The sequence below is a fragment of the Orcinus orca genome, chromosome 10, assembly GCF_937001465.1.
Source record: "Orcinus orca chromosome 10, mOrcOrc1.1, whole genome shotgun sequence".
NCBI classification, from domain to species: domain Eukaryota; kingdom Metazoa; phylum Chordata; class Mammalia; order Artiodactyla; family Delphinidae; genus Orcinus; species Orcinus orca.
This window is the reverse complement of record NC_064568.1, coordinates 23,277,130-23,286,062: the sequence shown is the minus strand read 5'-3', so window position 1 is coordinate 23,286,062 and position 8,933 is coordinate 23,277,130. Positions and strand designations below refer to the sequence as shown.

The window sequence follows — 8,933 nt, the reverse complement described above, 5'->3', positions numbered from 1 at the left end:
TGTTTCTTTTAAAATTTGGGAAGATAATGAGTGTGATTTTAAATTACCCTGGAGTTTGCAACCTTTTTGATTTCTCACTCTCCCTGTGGAAGACCTTCGTTTTCCTCACCGTCCGGGGCGCCTCTGTAGGTGAGCTGTCAAGGGTGCCATGCCTTCAAAAAAATGTCTCATTGTTTGAGTCTCTCATATTTATCTTTCAACATGCTGATGTGCTCTGACTACACTTTTGGAAACTGGCGGCCTTAGGGAGGATTTTGTGACCTGTATTACAATTTTTGCTGTGAGTTTGCCAGTCCTCCCCTGATTCTGGTCGAGTCAGTCCTGTTGGGTCTTGATACTTATTCTTTTTTTGTTTACTCCACAGGGGATTTCGTCACAGGGCCTCAGGGCACGGACTGCATTACAGTTTCTGTATATATGATGGGACTCAGTCTCAAAGTGTATTCCAAGTATTGGGCAATCTCTCTTCAGCTGCCTTCCAAACTGGTACTTCTATTCTATTTTTTACCTGCTTTCAATGGTAGGTTTGCTTTGCCTCTCTTGCATATAAAAGAAGTCTGTGTTGGATTTTTTTTAGCCCTGAATTGAGAAATGATGGAGTAGAGGGCTGGAAAGTGACTTTCTGGGGAGGTTTTATTTCTTTCTGCAGGACATCCTTTGGGTTGGTTTCATCATGAAGAATCTAGTGTGTGACCAATTTGAGAAGCAACCACTGTAATTTAATGGTTGGGCTCAAACATCACAGATTTGGTGGAATGAGAACCGTAGGCTGACTCTTGGGTAACATCCATCCAATCTGGTTATCATCCATCCAATCTGGTTATCCAATCTGGTTATCACAAGAGCTGGTATCTTTTCCATCCAATCTGGTTATCCATCCAATCTGGTTATCACATCCATCCAATCTGGTTATCACAAGAGCTGGTATCTTTTCTACTTGAGCTTCTCCTTTATGACAAAGGACAATTCTTCCAACCCGCAGATTATAGCACCTAGAGATGGGGGGATTTGCCTTTTACTCAAAGGAACAGAACAGGGAGGCCTTTTATCATTAAGCAACATCAAGTGTACTTTGGGGAAGTCCCAGTTAGTATTTCTGGGCTCACAGAAACCAAGTCTGGGCTAATTCCAAACCCCAAGGGATCTTGCAGCAATGCCCTTTCAGCCCATTTGCAATCCTTTCCAAGAACATGAAGCAGGCTCTCAGGTGAGTCCAGTTTTCATTTCCCGAGCACGATGCAGGCATTAAGATTGATATTGTGGACTTGGTTCCCAGTCTTATTTTTCCGCTTCTATTCTTACCATTCCTTTCAGAGAGACTCAACTCTTCTTATCTGGCTTTGGAAACAATCACGGGCTCAGGCTACCTGTGCATTTTAGCTCCAAAAGGTAATAAAACCATGCCAAAAATTCGCTGTCCTGTTATTTCTCTGTTGTAAATTCCGCAGTGGTTCCTTATTTCACTCAGGGTAAAAGCTACAGTCCTTACAGGGACTTCAAGGCTCAAGGCTTCTGGCCCCATTGTGCCTTCTGACCTCGTCTCCTATGAGTTTCTTTCCTTGTTCACTCCTTGTTGTTTCTTGAACATGCCAGGTACGTGTCGGCTTCAGAGCCTGTGCTTTAGCTGTTCCCTCTGCCCCAGTCACACGGCTCACTTATCTCCTCCAAAGCTCTGCTTACATCTCACTGTCTCAAGCAGCACTCCCTCCCCTGACCACCCTATTCAATCCTATATTATGTCTCCCTAACCTTCCTCAGGACTCCTGATTGCTCTATTCTGCTTTACTTATTTTTTCCAAAGCACTTCGAAACACTGTGTAACAATTATTTTTATGTTATTGTCACTCCCACTAGAGTATTAGCTCCATAAAGGCAGCCATTTTTGTCTACTTTGTTCAAGATAAATACCACATGCCTAGAATAGTGCCCTAGTACTGGGTACACAGAAGGTACTAAGTATATTTTAATTTTTAATTTACTTTTTTTTTAAGATCCTACATGTGAGATCAGACAGTATTTGTCTTTCTCTCTCTGACTTATTTCACTTAGCATAACGCCCTCAAGGTCTATCTATGTTGCTGCAAATGTCCTTCCTTTTTTATGGGTAAATAGCTTTCCATTGTGTGGACAAATAGGTAGATAGATAGATATAGATAGATATAGACACAGATATATACACGTTTTATGTATCCATTCATCTGTTGGTGGACACTTAGATTTTTCCATTTCTTAGCTATTGTAAATAATGCTGCAGTTAAAATGGGTGTGCAGTATCTCTTCTACATAGCAATTTCATTTCATTTGGATATATACCCGGAATTGGAATTGCTGGATCATTCAATAGTTCTATTTTTAATTTTTTGAGGAACCTCCATACAGTTTTCCACAGTGGCTGTATCAGCTATTTAAAAAAAAAACAAAAAACAAAAAGACGGATTCAATTTCTTTAAGCTACAGGTCTTTTACCTCAAAACCACCTCTCTGCTCCTCCAGTTATAGGAAAATTCAGAACTGCACAGATTTCGTGTGGACACAGTTGCTTGGCTCAGACTGGGGCTACCCTAGTTTAAAAAAAAAAAAAAGAAGAAAACCTTCTGCATTTCTCAAAAGAATGCAAAACACTCAGTAAATATTGTTCTTAGTACGGTGCCAAACACTGGAGCGAGAGAGATTCTTATAACTTACATCATGCAAAACCATCCCGTGGCTTCCCATCTCGCCATTAAAAGCCAAAGCCCTGACACTGACAGATGTGGGAGTTTGTACTTTGTCGACTTGATTAAGCTGGAACTAATTTTCACAGAATCCTCTTCCCTGAATGGTTCTGAGTCAGAGTTAGCCAAAGAGGAATTTGCACAAGATTTGAAAGGCGGAAGAAAAACAGTGGCCATTACTCTGGGAAGGTCTTTCCAGTCAAACATGGTGAAGGACAACCACAGATGAGTCTAGTGGATTCCAGGTGTTTCTCACTCTCCTCTGGCCGATGTCTAGCTCTTCCTGGTTAAGGACCAACAGCTGCCGCAGGCCCAACTGCACACGCTCGTCTGTGGACCCTCAGAGGCAGGGGCGATGCACAGGCTGGGCTACAGCCTCCCGTGGACTCCTTCAATAGCTCCTTCTCGTAGCCCCATCCCAGCATCTGGACACGCGTCTGGCTCCCAGCTCAGATCCCCCTTGCCAGCTCTGGCTTCTTCCCTGCGCCAGGGCTGGTTAAGGACTCCTCCCTGACATGCAATACCCGCTGCCAGATAGTTACTTCCCCAGATCCTCCCACAAATGGGAAAAGTCTAATTCCTGTAATAAAGCCCTTATTCCAAGATATTCATAGGGGTTCTGCTTTCCTGATTCAATTTTCACTAACACAATCAATAAGGTCCTAAGAGGTGGGATCATACTTGGGGCTTCCTCTAGCTAGAACGTTCTTTCTGCACGTAGTCACAGGGCTCATTTCCTGTATTCTTTCAGATCACTGTCCAAAATGTCATCCTAGAGTGGCATTCCTAAAATAAAAGAGTGGCTCGTCCCCTCCACATGCTTGGCTCTCTCCGTCTCCCTTACTTTGTGGTATTTTCCTTTATAACATTTACCATCACTTGGCATGCTATTATTTACTTACTACCTGCCTTCCCACAAGGGATTCTTTCCTAGAGTCAAATTGGGAGTCTAGGAGGTCCTTGGACAGGAGAATAATCATATCCTTATTTTTACCGAGCTCTAACTGAAATTTAACATTTCTTTCAATTATAAGCACAGACAGCAAACTGAATGTGTAGCACTGCCAGTGACTTGTTATCAACAAGAAATCACAGGTGTGGCTCCTATGACATTACAGCTGTTGACAGTATCTTGAAATATCCTTTATGCCCATTGCTTACAAGTTATGGTAGTCAATGGGCTTGCAGCAAGGTGGCATGTGATCAGAGCCTTCCCGGGTACAGATGCTCACCGGCATAGATGGCCAATTATAGAGCAGTTCTGGGCCTGGTTATCATTCACCCACCAAACAGTGAAACCACGGTTTCTTATGTTGATGACCCAGACATCTCCTTGCATTCTAGTATTTCTTATTTACAATGTTAATCAATACATAGAAAGAGTGAGTTGTTTCTGTTGTTTGTTAAAAGGTTTTAAGACTGGACAGTCCACTTAAGAATTCTTAACTCTCTATAAGGTTGCAAGGACTTTTGTAACAAGGATAGTCATGCAGTCTAGGAATAAAGACTAGATAAGTTCAAATACATGTGATGGTTGAGATAATTATTGAAGTGTGTTATTTGAAGTAGCCTATAGCTAAAAGAGTGTGCAATGATAGGGGTCAAACATAGTGCTGCAAGTTATTCAATTTCGATATCATTGCTTTCCTTTGAATTCTGTGTATTTTATTTTCTACATTTGAAAACCCTCTTCTGAGAAAGGATCCGTAGACTTTACCAAACCGCCACAGGATGAGTGGCATGAGGTTAAAATCCTGTACTAGAACATGTTACAAGAGGGTAGAGACTTTTTTCTGTTCATTTCAGGTGTTAATTTCTTTTCTCCAGGAATCTAGGGTTTGGCAGGATTTGATTAATTTGAAGAATAACCTAAGGCCAGATAGGACTCTATTATTTATATCCTCTTCTCACCTTGGTATCCACCCCCTTACTTTTCCCCAGGGCCACCCTTCCCTTTATTCACTAGAGGTGGCATATTCATGAAAGGAATTGCATCCCTTGGAAGTGACTGGAGACTACATTCCTGAAGACTCTGCTGACAGGTAAGAGCTTTTCAGGACACAATGCTAAACCTCTTAAAAAAATAACTTCAAATATCCTAACAACTAGAAAGAAACCCCGTAGTAACACATACTTTGGGGATTTCCACATTGCTCTATTTCCCCCATGAAAGAAACATGACATTGTACTCAGAATTGGCACTTCCACTGTTTTAAGCACACCGACTCACTACCTTCTCTCGTAAAGGTCTCGGGAATTCTGAGATGACGGATTATTCTCTACTGAAAACCTCTGGTCCTCTCGGGGTTCCCGTTGCTCTACTATTTGGATAAGAAACTTGTGAACACTTCCCATATTAATAGAAAAAGCCATAGGAAAAAAGGCAGTTTTTAAGCACTGTGGTTCATTTCAATGAATGCAACCAAGATATACAGATCAATTCACACAGCCACAGCGGGACATAAGTAGAAACCCCATCGCCACTCCATTTGTGTGCAAACTTTCTAATGCCTTTCCACACCTGCTACCTCATTTGATCTTCCCAACATCCAGAAAAGATGGGCTCAGCAGTTCCAAACAGATCAAAAGGACCCAGTTTCTTAGGATGGGACAAAATGATAGAAAAGGGAATTTTTCTAAAGAAAATTACACTAGATTTGATTAACATCTGATTGGCCGTGTTCTAATATCTGAGTAATAACTTTCCAAAGGCCCATTAAAAAAATCTATATTTTCTTACAAATATTTCAAGGGGAGAGAACCAACATTTACTGAGTTTTTGATTACTGCTAGGCAGAGTGCTTGTTGCTTGACAAATATCCCATCTGAGTTTCCCAGCTACTCTACGAGGTCAGTGTTAGGGGAATTGAAGCTCAGAGGGGCTAGGTGATTCACCCAAGGTCACACTCTTTCTGTCCATCATAACATGTTGCTCCAGAGCTCACAGTATCTCCCAGACTTGAGCCATTTTATACTATCTTGATGGTTCTATGATTTGCTCAATGTTGTTCTTTAAATTGGCTGGCTTCAACGATTAAATACATGTACTTAAAAAGGAAACTTTGCATCGTTGCTGATAATAAATAGTCCCACATGCCATAGATTGAGGGTAATTGTACAAATAAATCAATGAAAACAGGACAATGTTGGCACATTTTAGCCAACTGCGGTCATCAGTAAACCTTCTGAGCCTGGGGCTGACACTCCTCAATGGGTAGCTTAGCAAGCGCTGGAGATAGATTAAAGCCATAATGAGTGCATTACTTTGCTAGGGCTGCCATAACAAAGTATCAAAGCCTGGGGGGCTTAAACAACAGAAATTTATTTGCTTAAAATTCTGGAAGCTAGAAGTCCAAGATCAAGGTGTTGGCCGGCTGATTACTTCCGATGCCTATCTTGGCTTGTGCAATCCACGGCCCTCTCCTTGTGGTTTACAGGTCTCCCCTCTGTACCAGTGTGTGTCCAAATCCCCTCGTCTTATAAGGCCACCAGTCATACTGAATCAGGGCCCACCCTAATGAACTCATTTAACTCAATTATGTCTTTAAAGACCCTATTTCCAAATTCAGTCACATTCTGAGATTACTGGGGGTTAGGACTTCAAAATATGAATTTTGGGGGGGACACAATTCAGCCCATAACATTTAGTACCAAAATGAGATACTATTCTTGGAATGATAAGAAAAGTTGAAACACAAGGGAAAAGGGCAGAACTCCCTCACCATGTGATTCAATACTATTTAACACCATGACCCAGAACCACCTAAAATTGTCTCCTGAACCATGGGCAATACTTATCCCATGCTTTGGAACATATGATACACTGGGCTCTGTGATGGATATCCTTGTCATATGCTGTAGGCAGATCCCCACGGCCCTGCCAAGGTGGATGTCACCTGAAATTTTCGCAAGTTCCCTTGCATGCCGCTGGCTTTTGAACTCAGCCTGGGGGCTTTCTGCAGCCCATAAGAATCTGCTTGGCAAGCTTTCAGGGGAGACAGGCCCGGTGGAAGCAGTTAATATTCCCAAGCAACAATCCTTAAATAAGGAGTTGATGAAAAATGCTCCTGCTTCCTTATGTTTTGTCGAGCTAGGTTCAAGGGTTTTCTCCACAGGCCCTCAAAAAGCCTCCAGCAAAATGGAGCCCCAGTTGCCTAGGGCACCAACCCGCGCATTAATCCACCTGTGATGACCTTCCCTCCACCTGTGATGACCCTCCCTCCCTTTTCTGTCTCATCCGCATTCCCTCACTGTGATGTAAACTACTTTCACCTAAATCCTTTTCTTAGGGTCTACTTTAAGGGAATATAATCAAACAGTATATCTATGATTTCCATCTAAAAATGAATACATAAATAAGACAAAGCTATTTACCTATGTCCACCTAATTAAGCCCTGTCCTGTATCACTCTTTCCTCCTAGAACAATGAGGTGAGGGCAGATGGAGAAGTCAACATGGAGACAGAATAACCTCTTAGACACTTTTCAGTGACCAAGTATTTCTAGAGTCCTAGTTCAAGCCTTGCTCATCCTCTTTGATGATTCAACCTCCCTCCTCGTGCTGGAAAACTGAAATTTGATGTTTAACCTGGCCTTAGTAACCACAGTAGATATGCTGAGTATTTCTTTTCTTTCTGGCCTTTAGACAATTTGGGAGGATACACTGTTGACATCTTATCTTTCTTCTGCAGACTGGACTCGTTGGGAGTGGATTTTCTGATGATAAATGTAAAAGAAAGCCCTCTCCCCGGAAGGAGAGAATAACCTAATTGCTCATTCTACTTAAAATTGAAGAGGTTTGGGAATTCCCTGGCAGTCCAGTGGTTAGGATTCCTTGCTTCCACTGCAGGGGGTATGGGTTTGATCCCTGGTTGCTGGTTGGGGAACTAAGATCCCGCGTGCCATGTGGCAAGGCCAAAATCAATAAATAAATAAACGGAAGAGGCTTGCTGATGATGTGTAGAAGAGCAACAACAGAATTCCATGCATACCTTTATAACATTCTCAGCAGAACGTGTGTACCCAATGTATATAGCTAGATCCACAAATAAGGCAACAAACCATATGGACCCACTGACGCTTATGATTCTCATTAAGCTTTCAAAACAAGTTTGTGAACAGAAACGGACAGAGAATGATGTATCAAGCACCCCACGTACCCACAGCAAAACAATGAAAACTTAACCATTTGCAATAGGGCTTTTTTTCCTTTTAAAGAAATGAAACATCACAAATATGCTTGAGACTCTCTGGGACCTCTCTCTATTCCTATTTTTCTCCTTCCCCAAATGGATTTTGTTTTTTATCATTCCTAAGTCTGTTTTAATATTTTTTACTACCTATGCAATATCATAAACTACAGTATTGTTTTGCATGTTTTAAAACTTTCCGTAAGTGGATCATTCCGTGTGCATCATTTTACAACATTTTTTTTTTTTACTCAATATCATATTTTAGAAATGTATCCATGTTTATGTGTCTAATTTAACTCACTCATTTTAGGTGCTATAAAACATTCCATTGTATGAATAAACCACAATTGGTTTTTCCATTTTCCAGCTGATAAACACTTAGGTTATTTCTAATGTTTACATATAGCAAACAAGACCTCTGCAAATATTCCTGGACATGGTTCTTTGCGTATATATGCCTAGAAGTGGAAATGCTGCTTATATACAATGTGTGGCTTCAACCTTATTATAATCTCACCAGCATGTTTGAAATTTGTCTTTCCCCCCCATTCTTACCCACAGTTGATATTAACAGATTGAATTTTATTTTACTACTATTATTTTTACCAATTTGATGTCTGTGAATAGTATTTCATTCTGGTTTTAATTTGCATTTTCCTAATTACTACTGATGAGAAGGAGTTATTTATATATTTTTGATGCTAAACCTTTGTGGGTTTTTAGGCATCAAAAATATTTGGTTAAGTTCTTTGCACCTTGTTTTCGGTGCGCCCTGAATAAAGAGAAGTTCTGAATTTTAATGTAGTCAATTTTACCCATCTTTTTATTCAGCTAGTGCTTTTTGTGTATTGCTTAGGAAAATTTTCCCTACCCTGAAGTTGTTCAGACACCCTCCCGCATTTATTCTGAAAGTTTTATCTACACAATTAAGTCTAAAATCCCACCTGGAATTGGAATGGAGGAGAACTCTGATTTAATTGTTTCCTTTATGGAGAACCAAACATCTCAGTACCACTTATTGAAAACA

General features: G+C 40.9%; 1 long non-coding RNA gene across 2 annotated transcripts; it reads left to right on the top strand.

Moving 5' to 3' along the window:
* The first annotated feature begins 1,140 nt into the window (after window positions 1–1,140).
* On the top strand, window positions 1,141–8,710 carry LOC117200705 (uncharacterized). Of its 2 annotated transcripts, XR_004482364.2 has the most exons (4): window positions 1,167–1,207; window positions 1,315–1,389; window positions 4,656–4,756; window positions 7,137–8,710. It is a non-coding gene; the product is annotated as an uncharacterized LOC117200705 (long non-coding RNA). The 2 variants fall into 2 exon arrangements; XR_007479655.1 differs by lacking the exon at window positions 1,315–1,389 and having other exon boundaries at window positions 1,141–1,207.
* Window positions 8,711–8,933: the final 223 nt, after the last annotated feature.